The sequence below is a fragment of the Chrysemys picta genome, chromosome 13 (assembly GCF_011386835.1).
Source record: "Chrysemys picta bellii isolate R12L10 chromosome 13, ASM1138683v2, whole genome shotgun sequence".
Taxonomy (NCBI): Eukaryota; Metazoa; Chordata; order Testudines; family Emydidae; genus Chrysemys; species Chrysemys picta.
The window spans coordinates 52031594-52055344 of record NC_088803.1 but is presented as its reverse complement, the minus strand read 5'-3'; the positions used below and the strand labels follow the sequence as shown (position 1 = coordinate 52055344).

Genomic DNA, 23751 nt, shown 5'->3' with positions numbered 1-23751 from the left:
CCTTGTCAGCCCCAGTGAGGCGCAGAGAGAGACAAGGCTCAGGCACTGAGCTGAGCGAGCTTAATAGAGCATCGCTCGCACCAGGCCTGCACATGCAGTCGCACGACTCTGAGGAGAGCTGCACTGCTCACCTGGGGAATGGGGTGGGGGTTAAACCTGCCCAATGGATCTCCATGGAGCCCCTTGGGCTGGAAGAAGATGCCACCTACCAGTCCATTCCACCCTGCTGACCTACGACAGCCTGGGCCATCCCAGTGCTGAATGCCACCAGGTTAGCAGCCTGCACACCCAGCACCACCGCTTGGCAGGGCTGGATCATAGAGCCCTTCCTAGGGTGACCAGATGTCCCGATTTTATAGGGACAGTCCTGATTTTGGGGTCTTTTCCTTCTATAGGTTCCTATTACCCCCCAACCCCTCTCCCAGTTGTTCACATTTGCTATCTGGTCACCCGAGCCCTTCCGGATCTACTTACACTGCTACAATCCATAGAAAAGGGCATGACACCCACCCCCTGGCCACGCAAGGTGTCAGCCATCACCAGGCTGTAGCCCATGGCTCTGTGGAACCTCATGCTAAAAGCAGAGGAAAACCAATATAATCAAATCCACAAGCCCTCCCCCTGCTCCCCAACACTAGAACAAAATGGAAAATCTCCAGTACTTCTTAGCAGGACAGGGCCCATGACACAGCTGAAGAGTTTTGCAATTACGGGCATCGGCGCACCCCACCAGCTCGTGGCCCCGTTGGCCATATGAATGATGTGAACGTGGTGTTTGGGAAGGGTGGATGGCCCCGACCGAGAGCCCAGAAGAGAGTGAAATCCACAGAGCAGGGCTACCTCCTGCCATGCTGACCCCTCAACAGGTTTCCCTGGGAGGGGTTGCTTCTAGGGAAGAGAGCGGGGAACTCAGTCTCCACGGCCCGGCCAGTCCTTGGCCTCTCTGTAGGTGTCACTTGTCCACTAGGAAATGGAGTGAGCTTGTTTCACAACTGCTGCCCATCATCCAAGCACCTTCAGGGCTCCTCAGCAGCTTGGTTTGACTGATAGTTGACTTGTCTGTGTGTCAGCAGCTCTGGAGATCCAGCTCTCCCCATGCCCTCCGATGGGTCCCTGGAAAGATTTTTTTAAAAGAGAAGCCCAAGGAGCCTGGCACAAAGCAGGGAAGTGAGACCCGGGCTTAGAGCAGACGTGGAAGCTTGTGAGATGGCCTCTGCATAGGCCTCCCTTGCCCCCATCACAACCACCCTGCAGCGCCGTGTGTCCGGTTGTGCATTCGAGATCCAGGCCTGGAACAGCCAGCGTACTGCAGGCCACCGGGGAAGTGCGTTAGCAGAGCTGGGTGGGGTCCAGAGGAGAAGCAGCAAGGGATGCTGCGTGTCTGGATTGAGGTGCATGGCAGAGCTTAGGGAGGATGTTTCCACAATGCCTGCCTGAAGTGGGGCTTAGCTAGTGCCTTTGGCCCCCTCTCTCCGATATGCTGACAAAGGAGATGTGGAGCCCTAGAACGTTATGGCTTTCTTGGGCTTGCTCCATGTAGGGTTCAGTCTCTCTTCTTCCCGCCCACCTCCCCTCCCCCGCCAGCAGTCACTGCAGTCTCAGAGGCAGGTTCTCCTTAGAGGTTAACGATGGAACGACCCTCGGCACATAAGACGAGTCCTTGCCAATTGCTGAACAGGAGCAGTTGTTCAGTGAAGAGGTCACGTGATCAGTCCAGCAGCGTGGGCGATTCCGGTCAAGGGTCCGACGTGAGGAGGTTGGCGGTGACATTCACCTGTCACGTCATCGCATTAATCCATCGTGGAGAGTCGAGCATCGGCACATTCTGAAGTGCTGCTCTGCGTTCTCCGGTCTAAGGCGTCACTTCAGTCGGGGAAGTGAGATCTGTCACACCTCGTTAGTGGAATTTTCCATGTAGTGCTTAAAAATGGATCGTGTGTGCCGAGAGACCTGTGGGTGGGGGCACACAACAAGGACGTCACAGGCCAGCTGCTGCATCACACCCGATGTGGCCAACAGCCGGGATTCACGCTCTGACTTGCAGCCGTAGGGACAAGCGTCACCCCCAGCTCCTGCGGTGCTGCAGCATCTTTGAAGTCTCTTCTGCATCTCTTCCATCACCAGGGCATCACGGTACATAGACTGGGAGGGCAAGTGAAGAGGAGGGACTCTCACTCACCTCATTGTCGTAGTTACACCCCAGATTCCCGTGTGTCTCGAAGACAACATCAGGCAGGCAGAAAGGCTACTAGTGAGGGTGCATAGGGTGTTTTCTCCAAGGATAAACTCATTCCAAGCGCACCCACCCCTGGAACGTTGTCTTGCTTCGAGGAAGTTCTTGGCAGCCCCTGGCGCTCAAGTGCCAAAGGGTGTCCAGTGAAGGGACAGCTCTTCACGTCTGGGCTGTGCATCCGAGCGCCACCCACCAAACCAGAACGTGCACTGCTGAGCATTGGGAAGGGCTTCTCTATCATCACCCCTCAGCTTGGTTCTCACTCACTCACTCCAGTTCCTAATGACCAAGTGTCCACATCACCATGCAATACCCCAGGTTGGAGCCCTTGTCTGATGAGGCGGCCAACATGCCAAGAGCTGAACAGGGCATGGATCCACAACTGAGCCTCCTGATGTGGATAAGGGTCCAGGTCTGAGTGTCGCACGTCCACTGCCCCTATTGTACCTCTTCTGTGGATGGAAGGCGTCAAGCACCATTGCTGTCAATCCAACACCTACTTGGGGGAGCGCTTCCATTCCCAGCCATGCATCCACTCAGGCGCTGCTGCTGTGAGTTCAGAACCATTCCCATGTGCTGTACTCACACCGCACAAGGCCAGACTCTCCGTCTAGAGCTGGGATCAGTCCCCAACTTCCACTGGCCAGCAGAACCTTTCCCAAATCCTCCCCTGTTGCCCTATTCCCCCCGGCTGTCTGACTGAGCAGAATTACCAAGGAGAGACTCTCCTGAAACCTCTGTGCATTGTCCCCTGGGATAGGATGGTGCCAGCTGAGCTAATTGCATCTGGTGCTTTTCCTGCATCACACAGCTGGAGAAATGTCAGAAAAAAGCTAAAGCAAATGGTGCTAAAGGGAAACAAACAAACCTTCTTTGCTTCCTGGGGAGGAGTATGGGAGCCCAGGCCTCCTGTGACGCACACACACACCAGCACCCAGGTGCAGCCAAATATGTGGGAAAGGGGGAAATCAGAATAGAGAATTAAAACCCAGAACTGCTCTACGGACCAGGTGTTGGCCAATGGCATCTGAAGTAGTAGCCTTCCTTGGTCCATGTAGAACAGAGGACTAGAGAGAAGAGAATCCAGATACGGCCAGCGAGGATCAAGAAACAGGATGGAGAGAGAAAGGCACATTGAGCTGCAAGCCATAGTGTCCACAGATTTACTACAGCCTGGCATCATCACTGGCAAAAGTGGGCAAGTATCAAAGGCCAAGTCTGACTCGCCAGGGGCTCGATTTCCCCAAAGGACATTGGAGTGCGAGGACCTAGCAGTGCAATGAACCAACCCAGCATTTGCAGAGGTAATAAACCCTCAGATGAGCATTTCACTTCCTCCCACCTCTCCCCCACGTGGGCTGAAGACATCAACGCATGGGTACGCCACACCACGTCCGGACACCAGTTCCTCTGAGACGGCTCCTCTCGATCATTTTCCATTGTGTGCAGGGAGGAAGCAGAAGCTTCATACCCTGAGCGGGACGACCACGCAGATCGCTGAGGAGCTCATGTGGATTGGTGGCTAGAGGTGGAACAGAGCTGAGTTCCTAGATTTTGAATACCAGCTGAGCCATGTGAATTCTCGCAGTTGGCACACTGGTAAAACTGGCCACGGAGCCGGGTCTGTCTGAGAGCCAGAGGTTGCATCCAAGCCGAGCTCTCTGGATACATAGATTCCACCCTCGCAGGGGGTGAGGCCTCAGCATTGCAAAGCTCTAGCGCAGCGGCTTGCAAGCTGTGGTCAACCGTGGTCCATGGAGCACCAGTTGGTGAACCACAGAGAGCTGGCCGGTCACATGGTGCTGGCTCCTCGTTTGCAGCTATGAAATGGCATTAGAAGAGCTAGAAAGACATTAAATGCTTCCGCCACACTTTGCCCCAGGGCGGATATTCCATTTCCAGGGTGCAGAAGGGGTCTCTGCATGGTGAGGAATGGGAGCGATCCCATGAGACACTCTCTTTGCATGCCGGCCACACCATGCAACAGCACAAGATCTCCCGCTGTCGCTCCTGCAGCTCTAGCACCAGCCCCTAAGAACAAAGGCCCACAGCTTTGCCACTCATAGGAACTGCTCATTAAACGCGTCTCATTAGTGTAAGAGCTGGTACATGCCACGGCCCTCTAGCGGATGGCCTGTCTGCTCCAGTGCATGCGCACACGGATGCGTGGCCAGGGCTGGCTGGAAGTGTAGAGAGAACAAACCCCGACAGATTTTTCTGGCGCTGGAGTAGCAGAGGCAGGTATTTTTGGAGGAGTGAGAGCATTGTCAAATGGAAAGCCCGCCCCAGCACCGACTAGCTACTGGCTGGGAAGTCTGCAAGCCCATGGAATTGTCACACCCTCCAAGGAGGGGGAATATCCCACACGCGAGGTCTCTTCATGCCACAGCTGAGGGCCTGGCTATTTGGGCCACTGGCTTTTGTAGCTGTATTTGATTGAATGCAGCGAACTCACAGCCCTGACCGTGCCGTGGCTTCCCCACCACACTGGTGGGACTAGGGACCAGACAGAGATAATGCAGACTTCTTCTCCCTGAGGCTTGGCTGAGTGCCCTCCTCCAGTCCTCTTGCTTTCTTGTTCTCGTGTGTCTTGTTCCTCCCTGTCCTCCTGGAGAAGCAGACCGGGAGGCGGCACTCCCTCCATTAGTAAATGGATGGTGCTCTACACTGCCCAGACGCTCCCATCTCTACTCCGCTGCAGCTCGGGGGAGATGGTCTTCAGACCGTAACATGAAAATCCCCAACCCCACCACTGCTCCAATGGCTGGGGCAAGCGTCTGGTTCCTCGTGAGCACGGGGATCACAACTCTCCAGTGTGCCTTCCCTGCAAGCCCTCGGGCTCCGAGGTGGGTTCCTTTGGTTCAGTTATTTCTTAAGAGAAGAAGAGGGCTGAGAAAAAGCTTCCCAAGAGCTTTATTTGCTGGCTAGTTTTGCTTTCCCTTGGTGGGAAGGTAACTGCTGGGAGCTATTGCAATCCCAGCTGTGGGAAGGGCGTTTAGAGGGAGGAGGAAATTCATGTACCAATACATCTCATCCCTGACCAGGGAATATCCACCCCTTCTAGGCTGCACTGGAAAGCTTCCCCAGCCCCCAGCCCAAGGGAACCCCCCCACTCAAGGTCACCATGGGATCTTGTGCCTTTTTAGTTTACTTAGGTCCTGCCCGTCTCCAATTGGCCAGTCTACAGGACTCACCTCTACCCCCATAAGAAGCGAGTGCTGTTTCTACATCACTTCCGCTGTCAGCCTCACCAGCTCCTGCACGCGTGGATCCCCAACCCCGATGTGGAGGAATCCTCGGCTGCAGGGAGGCACATGGAATTCACCCTCCCCATCAGCTTGTTCTCAGCTGGTCTCAAACGGCTCGACCCAGGCCTCTCCCAAGAGGAATTCTTGTCCCCAGGGGCAAAAAGGCCCAACAATCTCCACCTTTGTCCAGCTCTTCACTTCTCTCTGCTCCACTTTAAACCAGCTGAGACTACACCGTCCCCATGCTCTTTCATTACTGAGCTCCCCACACAGAGCCTCTCCAAGGGACTCCAGCCCTGACCTGGATGGACCATGCTTTCCAAGGGCAAAAGGGGGGATTCATTCAGCACAGTTGGTCATTTAGCCCTGGTTGGCCGATGAGAGCAGGGCTCCCATGGTGAACGTTCTGCTGGGTGAAATCTCCTTCCCTTATTTCTCTCTTTCAATAGAGCATGCTCTGTTAGACTCAAGGGGGAGCAGGTTTCCTTTCAAGCCAAGCCTTTTGGAAGAGAGAATATAGTCTTCCTCTTCCTTCAGTCCCGAGCTTTGCTCCATCGACAGACCAGCCTCGAGATAAGATAAGGAAACTCCAGTTTCAGCTAGCTTCCCCCTCTCCCCCCCTTTCAATCAACGGCCTTTTTTCTAAATTGATTATTTTGGGGGAAAGAACCAAGCTTATCAATGAAATCAAATGGAATTTAAAACGGCAACATTTTTTTTTCCCATCCCCTCCCTGTTCCCAGTTTGCTGCTGAACACGATTGAGTGACTGGGGACCAGGACGATTCTCATGTTTCCTTTTGCTGCTCTAACTTGTGGAGAATTCCTCAATCCTCAGCTTTTCAAGAGTCAGTCACAAAACCCCCAAACAAGCCCTTGCCCGGCACACCCGGGAAGAGGAGGAGAGAATGAACAAGCCACACAGTGGCTGGGAATCACGTCGCTCCCCGCGCTAGTGAAAGGTGCCCAGCGCTACAGTGATGAGTAGTGCAGGACCCTGCAGAGAAGAGAGCAGGAAAGGGAGAGGAGAATCCGCTGGCTATTTGTCCAGCTGCTGCGTTCATTGGCGAAATGGAAAAGGAAACAAAGGGGAGAGGAGGTAAAATTGGAAATAAGATTTTTGTGGGGATTTTGTTAAGTGCAAGTGGCTCCACGTGGAAACGGCAGAAGAACCATCATTTCTAACTTTGTCTTCTAACCAACTTTCGGCCTCCATTCTTAGCAAGAACAGAGTCCTGCCATCTTCAGAGCCGTGCTCCTCCCAGGCAGCAGTGCCTGCTCAGAACCCCCCCTCTGCCCCTCTCCAGCTCACGCCAGGATTTCTAGATGGATTTTTTGACGTTTTATTCCACTCAAACTCTTTACTTTCATCCTGACCAGCCAGTTGCCACAGCAACAGCAGCAAGCTGCCATTCACTCCAGGCAAGTCTCTGGAAACTCGCCTCAGAAACCACAGCCCAAATTCTGCTTTGGTTTACACAGGTGTAAATGCAATGAAACCCCATTGCCTTCCATGGAGTTGCTCCAGTTTTACACTGGTGTAAACGCGGACAGGAGTTTACCTGCTCCCTAATCAGTGATTCATAACTAAGCCCAGACCTGCTCCCTAATCAGTGATTCATAACTAAACCTGATGTCAGGACATAAGGTCCTTTCATTCCCAATGACAAATGTTTGCTCTCGTCAACCCTTTCCCAGCTGCAGTTCTGGTGCAGCCCAGCTGTCGTCTGAAGTGCCAGCCCTTCAGAGGAAACCAGCCAGGTACATGGTGCAGCACGGGAGGCTCCATTCTCTCTCGATGCCCAAGGCAGGAGAGAAATGCTTTATGTTGCCCCCGTATCCATCTCCCCCAAGCCCCTTCCCGCCTTTGCCAGCTAAGAGAGGAGGCTGCTCACCTCAGCTCCTGGAGAGCTGCCAACTCAACTGGGGCCAACCCTCAGCACCTAAAAGCACATGGCTTCTTGGGAGCAAGTTCTCCGGTGCATGAGCTCTACCCCCAGGACAAGACTCCCCTTCTCTGCTGGAGATTCTCTCTCCTTCCAATACCGTGGGTCCACGTTCTTACCGTGACGCTGCCAAGCCAGACTCCTTCGCTACCAACAAGCCACCAGCAATTAGTGCTGCTTAGCCCCAGGGCTTAGACAGCCCCACGTGCTCTCCAGTTCATTGGAACTGGATCAACGAAGCTAGAGATGCCAGACACCTACACGTTCATCTTCTCCACTCCCAAAAAGGCAGGATTGCTCCCCAGCATGCATTCTCCAGTGTTTCACCTTAGTCAATAGGGCCCTCACCGCTTCCCCGGGGAGTCTGTTCCCCTGTCTAAGATCTCCATGTCGGGACACTTCCCCCCCACTGATACCAAGCCAACGCTTTCCTTTCCTCGCTTTCCCCATTAGTCCTCACAGCACCTCCCCTTGGAAGTGCCTAAACAGTTCCTGTCCTTGGCGTTCCTACCCCATATTCTCTCACATCATCCCTCGGCCCACGTTTAACCAAGCCATACGTGTGTGTGCTTGTTCTGTCTCCTGATGCGCTCCCCCACCCCCGCATCCCTTCACATTTCCTGGTAGTTCTGTGGATTTCCTTCCATTTGTAAACATCTTGCAGCTACTGAAGCGCCCAACCCTGAATGCGAGATTCTAGCTGTGGCTCACCTAGTTCTGGGGAGGAGCTCACGATCACCTCCCTGATCAATGCCGTCTCTGCCTGTTTAGGGCCCTGTGTGGTACAGACCGTACGGGGCCCAACTCTATGACAAGAGATGAAAGTAAGATGGACTTGAGGAGGTCACTGTTCCTCTGCCCATGGTCTGGTCCATATTCCCAGAGTTCTGCTGGCAGCCTATTCAGGGTGGGCAAGAAGGGACCCGTGACCACTACTAGCCAAGGGAAAAAGCATCCCTGCAAAGCTCCGACAGACACATCTGCAATGCCCCGAGTTATTAATAACCCAGGTGGTCAGGGAACATGCCCCTCTGCCCTGGGCTGGCTAATGGAACCAGATGGAGCTCAGCTGGCCTGCCAGCCACTGGGATCACCGACCCTTTGAAATGTAAAGCTGTCTGCAAAGCGGCAAACCAAATGGCTGGCATTAATTACAGCCCAAGTCCCAACCCGCTAGACACATGGAAGGAGAGTCCTCCCAACATCAGCTCTGCTGTTCATGCCAATGGGGAGGCTGCGTAACAGGCCCAGCTGTATGATACAGGGGGATGGGCGGGTGTTTGTTTGGTTTCCACTCATGAAGCTTGAATTGCCTCCAGAAACCCCAGGACACAAAACACCCTCCCCGTCCACCCTCTCCCCCCAAAACAGAGTAGGGAGCCCAGCTTGTGTAACACAGAGGACTGTGTTGGCAAGTGGCCAGTAGCCCCCAGCGTCTGCACATGCTTTGCACACAAGTTTTGGTTTTTCCATTGAAAGAGCACCGCTCTGATACACACGCGCTTAGCAACACTGCACACATACTTCGTACAATTAGCTACCCTGGCATCTAACTGGCACTTTGTATGCTGTTAGCTTATTTGCATGTGCAAATTAGGTGCGCAATTGCACACATTTGCTCAACTAGCCCCACATTTGCGTGTCCTTGTCTTTCCCTTGATACATGAATAGGAAGTGCTGGTTGAGTTCTCACCTTTGTTCCACCCTGCACGTACCCCCAACCAGGAGCAAGGGCTGCATTTTAATTAGAACAGGAGTACTTGTGGCACCTGAAACCTGTCATTTTAATTAGAAGAGAACCAAAAATGAATCCCCGGGTACAAGCTGACCCCTGCAGTTTGGATTTCAGGATGGATCTAGAACTGGAAGGCGGTTACGTTCCGGTGCCAATTTGGGCACAGCCAAATCCAGGCAAAAATGGTTGTTGTTCCCATGAGACCCTGTCCCAGAATGGTGGTGCTCTCCCCAAGTTAGCTGTTCTTGACAGATGTCTGTCATCCTAAACCAAAAATCTCACGAGAACTGCTTGCTGAGTGTCAGTGCTGTCAAGCATACACCCTCCCTGCTGAGTCTCAAACCCAGTACCCAGTCTAAGCTGGATTTGAATCCAGATCAGAGCACTGCCTTCTTAGCACATTTTAACGTAAAGATTCCTCGGGTCACAATCTGCATCGTCCCATCAGGTCAAATACTGCATTTCTCCCTCACTCACCCTTGTAGGGGCTGAATCGCATATCCAGAAATCCCGCTCCATTGTAGCTGCCAGTTTGAGGTCAATACACATACTGACCTGTCTTCTCCCACCCACAATTTTCCCATAATCCTCCAAGGGACACCTGTCATTACCCATAATACAATTGTCGGCACAGCAGGTACAAATGGAGTAACAAGCAAAGCATTTAAATTAAAAGATCCACCGAAGAACAAAGCTACCAGCCAGTCATCACAGTGACATCAGCCCAGGAAGAGGAGACACTCAACTGCTAGAGTTTTCAACACACACCTGCTTACACCCACACTTATAAGTACTTTTCAGAGATGTGCACAGGGATTGACTCACCAACAGAGAGATGGTGAGGCGCAAACAGTGCATTTCTACTAATGACTGGACACTAGGTGCCATTCACCCAAGAGTTCTGAAGGAACTCTAATGTGAAATTGCAGAACTACTAACTGTCGTCTGTAACCTATCATTTAAATTAGCTCCTGTACCAAATGACTGGCGGATAGCTAATGTGACACCAATTTTTAAAAAGGGCTCCAGAGGTGACCCCAGCAATTACAGGCCGGTAAACCTGACTTCAGTACCGGGCAAAGTGGTTGAAACTATAGTAAAACACAAAAAATTGTCAGACACATAGATGAAGATAACTTGTCAGGGAATAGACAACATGGTTTTTGTTAAGGGAAATCATGCCTCACCAATCTACTAGAATTCTTTGAGGGGGTCAACAAGCATGTGTACAGGGGGTATCCAGTGGATATAGTGTACTTGGATTTTCAAAAAGTTTTGACAAGGTCCCTCACCAAAAGCTATTAAGCAAAGTAAGCTGTCATGGGATAAGAGGGAAGGTTCTCATGGATTGGTTAAAAGATAGGAAACAACGGGTAGGAATAAATAGTCAGGTTTCAGAATGGAGAAAGGTAAATAGTGGTGTTCCCCAGGGGTCGGTACCGGGATCAGTCCTATTCAACATATTCATAAATGATCTGGAAAAAGGGGTAAACAGTGAGGTGGCAAAATTTAGTGCCTTGCATGGTGTCAAGTATCAGGGGGTAGCCGTGTTAGTCTGTATCTACAAAAACAACAAGGAGTCTGGTGGCACCTTAAAGACTAACAGATTTATTACTAATTATTAATAAATCTGTTAGTCTTTAAGGTGCCACCAGACTCCTTGTTGTTTTTGTGGCAAAATTTGCAAATCATACAAAACTACTCAAAATAGTAAAGTCCCAGGCAGACTGCAAAGAGCTACAAAAGGAGCACTCAAAACTGGGTGACTGGACAACAAAATGGCAGATGAAATTCAAGGTTGATAAATGCAAAGTAATGCACATTGGAAAACATAATCCCAACTATATATATAAAACGATGGGGTCTGAATTAGCTGTGACCACCCAAGAAAGAGATCTTGGAGTCACTGTGGATAGTTCTCTGAAAACATCCACTCATTGTGCAGCGGCAGCCAAAAAGCGAACAGAACGTTGGGAATCATTAAGGGATAGATAATAAGACAGAAAATATCCTATTGCCTTTATATAAATCCATCTTGAATACGGCGCACAGATGTGGTCGCCCCATCTCACAAAAAGATAGATTGGTTCAGAAAAGGGCAACAAAAATGCTTAGGGGTATGGAACGGCTGCCATATGAGGAGAGAAAAGAAGATCTCCCCTGTTTGTGGAAGAGCTGTTGTGAAGGAACAGCAGCTCCATCAGGAAACCTCCCCACAACCACAGCTACATCTGCAGATCAGTAAGCAGGGCCAATGCTGCTCCCTTGTGGTTATAGGAAAAGCTGCAGCATTAAGAAGCAGACGAGATAAGAGCAGGGTCCCACGTGGAATGTCCTAGACAGTCTCTTGTTGGATGGGTTGAAAATCCTGCCGTGCACTAAACTGGCCAGGGAGAATTTATTCTCTTAGGGACATCCCTAGGGGTACGCACACTCTCATCAGGGGGTACACAAGGAAAATCCTGTAACAGTGAACAATGCATTCGATTTAGTAAGATTTGGCAATCTAATCCAAGGTATATTCTGACCCTATCTTGGATGGGGGTACACGATACACCGTGTTATTTGGAACGGGATATGCAGCCTAAAAAGGTTGAAAACCACAGCCTCGGAGGCTGGGAAAGAGCACACTCACCCGTGATGGGCCCCTCATGGCTGGATGTGGTGAACCAGGCTCTCTCCTCTCTAGTGTCCCCCGCTGATGGGTGCTCCGGTGCTCTTCCCGTAAACAAGTCCACCCCATCAGGGGAACGAGTCTAATAAACGGAAGTCCAAGGTCCTTACATTAGGTCTCCAGCCCAACTCTGGGGCCCGTGGTCCTTACACCCCATTGGCTCGGGGCTTTCCAATGTCTGAAGCCCCCGATGTAAGGGGCCCAGGACCACATCCTCCAGTGGCTGGCAGAGGAGCCGGAGCCCTCCCACTACCCAGGGGTGCAGCCCAGGAACACGACAGTGAGCAGGCCAGGTCCATCTGTTCAGACCTGCCCCTGCTACCTCCCTGGGCTTCTTCCTATCGTGGTCTTTGCCCAGGCCTTCCCCCCACAAATCCAAACCAACTTTCACCCACCTCAGGCTTGGCCTTTCGGGCCCCTTCCGTTTCCCTCGCTGTTCCTCTACTGACCCCCTCCCAGTGCTGCCCCTTTTATCAGGGCTTTATCAATCTGCTCCACTCCCAGGGGCTGCTTCCTCTCTCCCCTGCCAGCTGTCTGTATTCAGGGAAGGATCCAGGACTGCCTTTCTTTGCACTAACCACACCGGGCCTGCCCCAGCTGGGGCTCATCATTAAATCTGACCCGCCCTCCAGGTGCAGCCCAGTTTGTTCCTGGGGCCCATTAACCCTTTCAGAGCCAGTGTGGGGCCCACACCTTCTCCCAAAAAATAACTAGAGCCATTGGTCCTTCTCTGGCCCCTCGGGCTGGATGAGACCAGCCCCCCAATATTCTCCCTCATGTTCTCACATCCCCGACTTTGTAACAGGGCACCCTACTGGATTGAAAGCTGCCACAGATGCTCCCACGTCCCTCGTCCCTGAAGAACCAGCTACTCTCACGCTCCTCCCCTGGGGCCCTCAACCCTAAATCTCACAAGCAGCCAGTTACTGTCACCCTCTTTCCCTAGGCCATTCCTGAGCCTCAGTCCCCAAGTACCCAGCCATTATTCCCCTCCTTAACTTGTGGGTGCTAGCAGAATGAATTGGGTCTTGGACACTCTGTTCCTATGGGGAGAGCATGGCAGGGCAATCGCTCTGTTGCTCCTCATGTCATGTCAGGCCCTGGGACATCCAGTAACGAGTTCTTGGTGCTCGGGGCTTGAGTTAACTCACCCCAAGTCAGTGCTGCAGATGCTGCCACACCAGCCCTAGAAAGGTTCACCCCATTGGGCATGTCCCCCTCACAGAAACCATACTAGGTAGTCTCCAGAGACCATGGAGGCTGAACTCACCCATTCTCCTGGCTAGGGGAGGTCACCTCTTGTCCGGGCAGAGGTGGACGGGTGGCCTGGAGTGGGGAAGTTTGCATTGGCACCACCCTGTGGAAAAATAGAAGATTTCATTCTCCAGTTCCCTCTCAGCAGCACTACGTTCCCTTGGGGAAAGAAAGCTTTTCGAAGGTGCAAGGGCCTGATCCCATTAGGTGCTGCACACCCTTGACGCCACCTGTCTTTGAGATGCAGGATTGAGCCTGCGTGGTGCTGTGAGGGGCCACTCAGACCATCTTGCTTGGACGGACCCAGAAAGCGCGGCTGGGACGAAACCCAGCAGCCGTTTGGGACGAGGTCTCCCGTTCGGCGTTTATGTAACATCGCGAATGAGCCAACTCCAAAGTGCGGCAGTGAGTGGGTAAGAGCCGGTGACCGCACAGAGCTGAAAAGCTTTTAACATCATTAGCACAGAGAGCTTGGTGTCAGTCAGTCACCTGGAGAGATGGCTCACGCTGGAGTTGCTCTCCTGAGACGTTCCATTTCATATGCAAAGAGGGCTGCTAAACTCTATGAAGACTTCAACTCTTCTACTGCTGCCAAAAACCCACCTCCTTTCTCCTGGGGACCAGGCAACTATCAGATCTGTGCCTAGCTGGCAGGCCGCATGAGGCACTTGGGAGCAGGGAGGTGGTGGTAGCTGAGGGACAGGTAAAGCACTGCAGGGTGAGGCTGAGGAATCAGCTACTCAGCTGCGAGGGATAGCAAGAGGAGACCCAGGGCACTGCTAGGGGCTGTGGTGCAAGAGGTCGGGGAGGTATAGACAGCATCCGGGCTAGCAGCACCTGTACAAACCTATCGTCCCCGCTGGTTCAGCTCAGGGATACAAAAGGAGAAAGAGGTTAAGTCTGGGGGCTCCCACACTGACCTCATCGCCCAGAGCAGAGTCTGTCACTCAGCCACACGATGAGCAAGTGTTTTTAAAGCATCTGCTCTCCAGAACGCTGAGGCTCTGGCGTTGCATTGTAAGACTGGAGCACGGTCATTCCACTCACACCACAGCTGGGGGCTTGAGTCCATACTTCTCTCAGGAGCCCTCCAGTCCCCACAGCAGTGTCCACACCCCGGCTCTGGCCAGAGGACTGGCTGAGCTAGTGGGCAGGATGACAGAGAGGCTTGTTTTAGGGCACAGGGAGCTCATCTCGGCTCATCCCCAGGCTGACAAATAGCCGTGGTTGAGCCAGCGTCAGGCTTGGCGAAGGCAGAGATAAACAGGCTAACGCCGAGGCCAACCCACGCACTCCCCCTTAGCAGGGAGATGACTCAGCCGAGGCTGCAGGAGGAGCTGGAAATGAGATTTGGACTCTGCTAAACCTTTCATCTTGACAAGTGCGGGGTGTGGGAGCCCTCCATTTTCTGCCCTTTGCATTGGACTACCAGGAACGCTGGCTGGGGACTCTGGAGCGGAGGTCACAGACACCAAGACAGGCAGGAGTAGCGCATAGGCCGGATGGAACCTGAAGAAGGGCTTTTTTTTCCCACCTGTCCCATCACTTCTGGGATGACTCTACAGAGATGGACCACGTCAGAGTTATCCATCACCTGTCTCAACTCCATGGAGTAGAAAACCTACTCTGATCCCGGCGCTGGATACAGATGGAGGACAGAGCCGCTACCAGTTATTCAGTTGTCTATAAATCACGTCACACTATTGTAAGAAGCTTGTCGTTTCTCCAGAGCCAGCTTCCCACCACTGGCGTCTCCGTTGGGAATGGTGGATGCCCCTTAGCAGTGGAGGGCGCTCACAGCCACACACCCCCCCACCTGTTTTCAGCAGAAATCACTGCAGGGAAGGCCTAAGAGGTATTGGATTCAGAGAGCTCCCAGCCCATCCAGTCTCAGCCACTCCCAGCAGCAGTTGGCACCAAGTGGGATGGGGCGAGGAGGAAGAGTAACTATCTTCAGAAACCTGGCTTCAGATTGGCATGGAGGCAGCAGACGACGTCCCCTCTCGAGTGTATTTTTTAGCATTGCACCCTATGGCTCAGCTTGCAGTGAGCACTCGGGATTCAGACATATGCAGGGGCTGTGACCTGGAATAGCAGGAGTTTCTGCGTAGTACAACGGAGGGGCACTAGCAGAGCTGGGGGGGAACGACCCAGGGGTGGCACAGTCGAGCCAGGATTGGGGAGCTGGGCTGTTGGGGTGGAAATGCACACAGCCCCTGAACATTCTGCGGGGCACTGGCCAACATTATTACGCCGTCAATTTCATAGACCCCCAGCTCGTCACAATCACGTTTCAGGTTGATCCCACCTCCAGAGAGCAAAGACACTTCTCGTGGCTGTTTCCTTTCAGGATTGATAGCCTGGCTTGCTCCTCTGTGGACTAAGCGCCAGCGAACAGAGACAGCGGGAGGCAAATGGCAAATGAAATGAGGGAATTAAAACCTCATTCCCTTGCCAGAGCTGAGAGCTTGAAACAAGTTTTCAGCCCAGAACTTTAATATGTAACAAATTACAAGGGAATCTTGTTCTCTAGAATTGCATCCGCCTCCAACCCACTTAGCGCTGTCGAGGCCTGTGCCTCCCCCGGGACGAGCCTGAACAGCAGAGATGGATGAGCTGACACAGGCATGACTTCACCTGCCTGCCCCACAGTGTGTGTGTGGGGGGGTAGTGACAGGACAGACCTCCCCCTCTGCCCCAGCACACAGCAATACATCACTGCCAGCGGCGGGCGGTGGGCAGGAACTGAGCCGCCGGGCAATCACTCCAGTGGGGCCTGGCTCAGGGGGGCCTGCTGAGCGCGCCCATGGCAGGGACAGCACGGCCGATGTCTGCTGGCTATCCGGCACGCTGGAGGGCAGGGAGAGGTCGTCGTTTCTCCTGCCATTCAGAACGGCTTCTAAGCCCCTTGACTCAGTATCCGCCCAAGCCAGTGAAGCTCCTTCTCCCAGGCTGGGATCCAAGACGCTCCTGTGAGGTTCCAGACCTAGATCCATCAAAATCCTGTCTCCAACAAACACCCTCCCAGCTAGGCTGCCTTGGTTGAGCCCACCTGGCTCCCAGGCATGGGCCCTCTCTTCCCACATGGGCATCCAGTCCCAGGAGGTCTGGTTAGCACAAGTTCTTGGAGAGACAAGAACCCTTCACTCCAAGGGATGAGCCAACCATTCATCTTCCCTCTGGCCAGGGAGGAGCAAGCTGACGGGGCAGACGGGTCACAACAGGAGGAGAGAGGCTAGCGATGCCGGGCGCAGGGCAAGGCTGAACAACCCTTGGAGGGTGCAGTGTACAGGATGGTCCCTGCTGACGGCAGTTAGCTGAACTCCAATCACACGCCTGGCCCAGCCAACCCTGAGTCCAAACACCTCAGAACTTTGGGCTGCCTGAAATCCAGCCTGGAGCCGGAGCCGGGTTTGGGGCTCGAGTCCATCTCTGATTAAATCTGAACCTGCCCAGACCAGCCAGAACATCCAAACCCAGCCTTCACCCCACACCATGTTCCTCCTGCCCCGTATTCCAGCCCCGGGCCCAAGCCGTGTGGGCGCCAAGAACGGACTTTGGACAGGACAGGAATGACCCGAACTCGCTGGGAGGACTGACAGTAACTTCTGTTGTAACAAGGGCTGGAACGATTTCCCCATTCAGGGCTTCCAGTCACTCATCCTCTCAATCTACTGGGGTTCATTGAGGAAGGATGCACCAATGGTTCAGGCACTAGACTGGGACTTGGGAGACCTGGGCTCAAATCCTTGCTCCACCACAGACTCCCTGTGTGACCTTGGGCCAGTCACTTAGTCTCTCCGTGCCTCAGTTTTCCATCTGCGCTGATAATAGCCCTGCCCTGCCACACAGAGGAGCTGGGCAGATGAACACTGTAGCGATGGTGAGATGCTCAGATAAGTAATTTAGATCCCAAAACAACCCGAGCCTCAATCAAAGAGAGTAAACAAGCCAGGACAGGAGCGGGGACCTGAGACAGCAGCAGCCCACACCCTGCACTGTTGTGTGACTGTTGCATTGACGTTCTCTCCGGGACAAAGCAACAGAGGGTCCTGTGGCACCTTAGAGACTAACAGAAGTACTGGGAGCATAAGCTTTCGTGGGTAAGAACCTCACTTCTTCAGATGCAAGTAATGGAAATCTCCAGAGGCAGGTATATATCAGTGTGGAGATAACGAGGTTAGTTCAATCAGGGAGGGTGAGGTGCTCTGCTAGCAGTTGAGGTGTGAACACCAAGGGAGGAGAAACTGTTTCTGTAGTTGGATAGCCATTCACAGTCTTTGTTTAATCCTGATCTGATGGTGTCAAATTTGCAAATGAACTGGAGCTCAGCAGTTTCTCTTTGGAGTCTGGTCCTGAAGTTTTTTTGCTGTAAGATGGCAACCTTTACATCTGCTATTGTGTGGCCAGGGAGGTTGAAGTGTTCTCCTACAGGTTTTTGTATATTGCCATTCCTGATATCTGACTTGTGTCCATTTATCCTCTTGCGTAGTGACTGTCCAGTTTGGCCAATGTACATAGCAGAGGGGCATTGCTGGCATATGATGGCATATATAACATTGGTGGACGTGCAGGTGAATGAGCCGGTGATGTTGTAGCTGATCTGGTTAGGTCCAGTGATGGTGTTGCTGGTGTAGATATGTGGGCAGAGTTGGCATCGAGGTTTGTTGCATGGGTTGGTTCCTGAGTGAGAGTTGTTATGGTGCGGTGCGTGGTTGCTGGTGAGAATATGCTTAAGGTTGGCAGGTTGTCTGTGGGCGAGGACTGGCCTGCCTCCCAAGGTCTGTGAAAGTGAGGGATCATTGTCCAGGATGGGTTGTAGATCACTGATGATGCGTTGGAGAGGTTTAAGCTGAGGACTGTAGGTGATGGCCAGTGGAGTTCTGTTGGTTTCTCTTCTGGGCCTGTCTTGTAGCAGGAGGCTTCTGGGTACACGTCTGGCTCTGTTGATTTGTTTCTTTATTTCCTTGTGTGGGTATCGTAGTTTTGAGAATGCTTGGTGAAGATCTTGTAGGTGTTGGTCTCTGTCTGAGGGGTTGGAGCAGATGCGATTGTACCTCAGTGCTTGGCTGTAGACGATGGATCGTGTGGTGTGGCCGGGGTGGAAGCTGGAGGCATGAAGGTAGGCATAGCGGTCGGTGGGTTTTCGGTATAGGGTGGTGTTAATGTGGCCATCGCTTATTTGTACAGTGGTGTCCAGGAAGTGGACCTCCCGTGTAGATTGGTCCAGGCTGAGGTTGATGGTGGGGTGGAAGCTGTTGAAAGCATGGTGGAATTCTTCCAGGGCCTCCTTCCCATGGGTCCAGATGATGAAGATGTCATCAATATAGCGTAGGTAGAGAAGGGGCATGAGTGGACGGGAGCTGAGGAAGCGTTGTTCCAGGTCAGCCATAAAAATGTTGGCATATTGTGGGGCCATGCGGGTGCCCCATGGTGAACGGGTGAACTAACCTCGTTATCTCCACACTGATATATACCTGCCTCTGGAGATTTCCATTACTTGCATCTGAAGAAGTGAGGTTCTTACCCACGAAAGCTTATGCTCCCAGTACTTCTGTTAGTCTCTAAGGTGCCACAGGACCCTCTGTTGCTTTTTACAGATTCAGACTAACACGGCTACCCCTCTGATACTCTCCGGGACAGGTGCTGTGCAGCGTTTGCTCCCATCCATTCTCCTCCCTGGGGCTGTAATACTTGGGGTGGATTTATACAGTACATTGGTGCCGTAAATTAAAGTGAGGGATTAGAGTAAGAAGCAGCCTGTGGAGCATGTTATAAATTACAGGCAAACAGGTTCCAATCCCAGAAGGTGCACTTAGTCTGGAGATATTAGTCTGCAGGTTCCCTGCCAGACACACGATCCTGCCAGCTCCAATCTCAGAGCGTCGCCGTCTCCTCTGCCTCCTGCCCCTGCAGGGAGTGGGGACTTTCTACCTCCTGCCACACCAGGGTCACAGAAACAAAGCCCAGCAGGGAAATCTGGCACTGAAGAGGGGGTGAGTTTCTGGAGGGCTGCGCAGAGAGGGAACACACTGCTCCACAGGGCTGCACTCAGCTCTCCGGAGGGAGTCATCCCAGCAGTAACTGGCCGCAACAGGGGCCAGAAACATCCACACCACCAGGCATTGGCGGGAAAAGAGCCTTTTCACTTAACCCAATTACAGCACCTTGGCCTGAGCTGGAATGGGCAGGGGGCAGCACCAGGGGAAGCCCTCACTGGGCCTTTCCTTTCTTTCTCAGGCAAGCTGCTCAGGGTCTCCCATCACCAACTGGTCAAGCAGCCTGTTCTCAGAGGAAGCAGAACCCTATGGACTGTGCATCGCCTTCGCTGAAGGAGTCCTGGACAATCACACCTGCTCCCCTAGGGGTACTCACAACAAAAAGGTTGTTGGCCTCAGAGTGTGGCCACCAACTCTTGCTGGTGGCCGCTCTGATAATTTTTCCTACAATATTTAATTAGCTTTGGGAAAAACAAATAAATATGCACATATCCATGTCCAGAATAGAACAAATCAGGTGCTTTGCATGTTGTCTTTTTTCTTGTTTCTTTTGCTTTTTTGGTGGTGGTTTGTTTGCTTTTTTAAAGACTTGCTAGCTACTAAGTCTGCTGGGAAAAGTGATATAAACATACAAACAAATATCACTTTTCCCAGCAGACTTACTCAGCCCCGGCAAGCCTGGGGACAAATTAAGTCCTGAATGAGGAGGTGGGTATGGGAGCAGTGGGGCCAGGGGGTGATGGAGTACTGGGGGAGGCAGCAGGGGCCAGGATTGATTAGGGGGTGTGGAGCTCAGGGCCACCGCGTGGCTGGGGAATGGAGCCCAAAGTCCTGTGGCTGGAGCCTGCCACCTGCCACCCCAGGGCTGAAGTCCGACCTCACAGCCCCTGGGAAGGTGGGGAACCCACTGGCTGCCTGCTCCTCCAGCTTGTGTGTCTCGGGGACAGGGCCCAACCACTGCTGGCAGCCCTGGGGGAGGGGCCGCTGCTTTGCCCCTTCCCCCCCGTCACCGCCCAGAAGGCTGTGGCCTCAAGAAAAGCTCCTGGTGGCCACATTTGAGAAACACTGCAAGCCCCTTGTCCTACCAAACAGCTTCCCTTGGCAGGAGCCCAGCCTGCCTCCTCCTCTGTTCTGTGCCCTCCTCACTACTGACTAAGGCTGCCGGGCTCTCCCACCAGGCTTGGGTTTGTAACAGCTGTTGTGGGTGGGGTAGATTTAAGACACTGTCTTTGGGACAGACCCTTCCTGCCCTGGCCCAGTGTGTGGGATTTGTACATGTCATTACAGTTCCCAAATGAGCAGCTCCTTCACCAAACAAAACAAGTGGCTGGGGAAGGAAATGATCCCCCTCCTCCCCGCTTCTTTCCAGGGCCACCCTTTTGCCCAGACCCTAGTTGACTATTTACCTTTTAGACTACGTGCAAGGCAACCTTGAAACACAGGATCAAAGACAAACTGTGAGGACCAAGGCCCCCATTGCCCACCCCTTGTGATGACAGGGAACTGATCATATTGGATGTAGCCAGTTGATCATGATGGTCCTTCCCTTCTTGGTGCTCCAGAGGAAATTCTCCCAAGGTCCCAGCCAATATGGCATGGAGATCAATCCCTCCCCACCCCCCAGACCCTAAAGTGGGTCAGTAGCACGTGTGATGAGTCAGGTGGCTAGCAGCATCCAGTTGGAGGATCACGGTAATGTCGGGGAGTTCCACTGCACAACTGCTAGGAATGGATGTGACCACAGAATCGCTGGTGGCAGGGAAGTGGAATGTTATTAACAAGGCATCGTAACATGCTAAAATCTCACATCCCCCAGGGACTGGGCCCATTGTATGGCTTTGTGTAAACACAGAGCACAAAACAGTCCCTGCCCAGAGAGCTCACAGTCTAGTCTCCCCAAACCCTCTACCGCTTCTGAAGCAACTCCATTTGCCCCAACCTTTTCAAGGGGGCAGGGGCAGAACAACGTGCTTAAAAATAATACGGCCGAGTGTTTTCCTTTCTCCTCTGATGATTTATTTATCAGTAAATTACTATTTCATAAGAGCAAAAGACATGAAATACGAGAGCAGAAATTGCCAGTGACTTTTAATTTGGGTACTGCTGATTCCTCTGTTCCAGTTATTGATTCTCCATAAAGATGAATCCCGGCTCCCCAGCCCACAGTGACAGACAGTATCTGAGCATTTTGCTCACTCCTCAAGATTGGAAATATTTGTTTTATTTATTGTCAGACCGCACTAATGAGGAGAGGAGGAAAATCAATTGGCTCCTTATACTTTAATCTCGAAGACAGAACCAACAAGTTCTTCATTTTACTGGTGTGGGAATGGGGATGGGACAGAAGAACTGACTAATGCCACAGACAGCAGTTGTCAGCACTTCTACAGGGCTTTCTTGGCTGATTTGAGGGGGGAGAAAGGGAGTACATGGAGTTTGATTCCTTCATGTTAATTTATTTTCATATTAATTTATAGAGATTCATAGAGTCTTGTAAAGTCTCATGGGCAAACCGATCCTGGCGTAATGCCACCAAACTCAGTGGAGTTACAGTAAGGATGACAAGAAACTAAGATCATCAGCCAGTTTATATTTTTACATTCCTAAAGTCAAGATGGAGGCCCACAGGCTATTTGGGATTCTGGGTGAGGTGGGGCATTTTTAAAGGGACCCCACAGCCCAAATGAGAGCAGCGAGAAGAGAGAAATAACAGTGAATCAAAATTAGCCTGATTGCCATTGGGGAAGCAGGGAGGAAATTGGGCCCAGATCTACAAAGGCATTGGAAGTTAGGTGCCATCATGCCTTTTGGCTCTAGGCCTTCGTCTACTGGCCTTTGTAACTTTTCTTTTTGGAGGGCTCCCAGATACCAAGAACCTAGACAGTCAGGCAGACCCTGCAAAGACCCTCCTCAGCATAGCCTCCAAGCAGAGACACTCCTCACATTTAAAAATACAGGAAATTGAATCCTAAGATCTGGCAATACACTAAAAGCATCACCTAGGACAATGCTAGCCAGCCACTGTTCTCCAGCTCATTCTCAGAAGCCTGAGTCACAGCTTCAGAAGGAAAACAAAGGTATCTAATTCAAAAAGAAAACATCACTCTCCCGGCCACAGACTCCAGGGAGGAGCACAGAGGCCAGCTCCTGGCCCCGTGGGAGAGGGGGGCTAAACTACTGTGATGTGGAATTGCTTTCCCATTTGAAGCATGCACTGTGTGACACGGAGAAAGTGTGCGTGCCGGCAGCATAGCCTATTGGTTTGGAGTAGGAGACAGGGAGTCAGGACTTCCCAGCTCTGCCACTGACTTGCTGTGTGGCCTTGAGCAAGTAACTTAGCAGCTCAGTGCCCCAGTTTTCCTATCTGTAAAATGGGGCTAAGATTTGCTGCCTCCCAGGGGTGCTGTGAGGCTTAGTTCATGAGTGTTTGAGACAACTGAATGAAAGGCACTGTAGAGTACTGTGGTTAGCTGGAGTGTGGCAGGAGCAGTGCCGCTTAGAAACACTTCCTGCGGCCAGCCAGAGTTCTGGGGATGCAGTTCAAAATCAGATCTCTGGAAGACCTTTGAGAGTCGTAGCCTTCTCCTCCCTAGAGATGAAGAGAGGCAGATGAGATCTGAGCTGTTGAGTTCCACTTACTCTGCCAAGATGGGAAGCATCAGTGTGAACAATAAGGGTACAAACAGGAGACCTGAGATTTGCCAGGGTGATTGTCTGATTGAACTGGGCCTATGGACCCGACAGCAAAACAAGATCCTGGGACCAAACACTACACCCTCCAATGCAATCATGATGTGTCACATTGCCACCACACACGAGTTGTAAGGGTGCTGTGGAAATCACCACTTTAAAAAGCACAAGTCTGGAAGAGATCTCAGATATACAATCCACTCAGATGCTGATATATTCGGACATCATCCAGAGACACACACGTCAAACATAATAATGAAGGAAACCGACTGGGATCTGATTTCCGGGATATGAAACAATATTTGTGTATTGCTGACAGGGTTTGTTATCCTGCAGCGAGCACTGAATACAGATATCCACTGCAGCCATGGGACACTGCTGCTTGTCTGGTAGACTGTGATGATGTGCCTGCCACGGACATAAAGCAGGATTTTAAAAGGCGGTGGAGGGCTGGCTTTCCAGTTATTGCTCAGCGATCTATTTGTAAGCACTGCACATTTGCTGAGAGAAATCACCTCCAAGTTTGATCCCTACCCTCCTATAGCTTGGTACCTTGGGTGATTTCATGTCACCATACCAAGGATGGGAAATATTCATAGATTCATAGATTCTAGGACTGGAAGGGACCTCGAGAGGTCATCGAGTCCAGTCCCCTGCCCGCATGGCAGGACCAAATACCGTCTAGACCATCCCTGATAGACATTTATCTAACCTACTCTTAAATATCTCAAGAGATGGAGATTCCACAACCTCCCTAGGCAATTTATTCCAGTGTTTAACCACCCTGACAGTTAGGAACTTTTTCCTAATGTCCAACCTAGACCTCCCTTGCTGCAGTTTAAACCCATTGCTTCTGGTTCTATCCTTAGAGGCTAAGGTGAACAAGTTTTCTCCCTCCTCCTTATGACACCCTTTTAAATACCTGAAAACTGCTATCATGTCCCCTCTCAGTCTTCTCTTTTCCAAACTAAAC

General features: G+C 52.0%; 1 long non-coding RNA gene across 1 annotated transcript in view; it reads right to left on the bottom strand.

Moving 5' to 3' along the window:
* Positions 1 to 23751, bottom strand: part of LOC122173255 (uncharacterized) — a 48001-nt gene that overhangs the window by 20372 nt on the left and 3878 nt on the right. Inside the window, exons 2-3 of the long non-coding RNA XR_010592406.1 lie at positions 13106 to 13192; positions 11797 to 11917 (exon numbers count right to left, since the gene is read on the bottom strand). This is a non-coding gene — a long non-coding RNA (uncharacterized LOC122173255). The remainder of the gene's footprint in view (positions 1 to 11796; positions 11918 to 13105; positions 13193 to 23751) is intronic.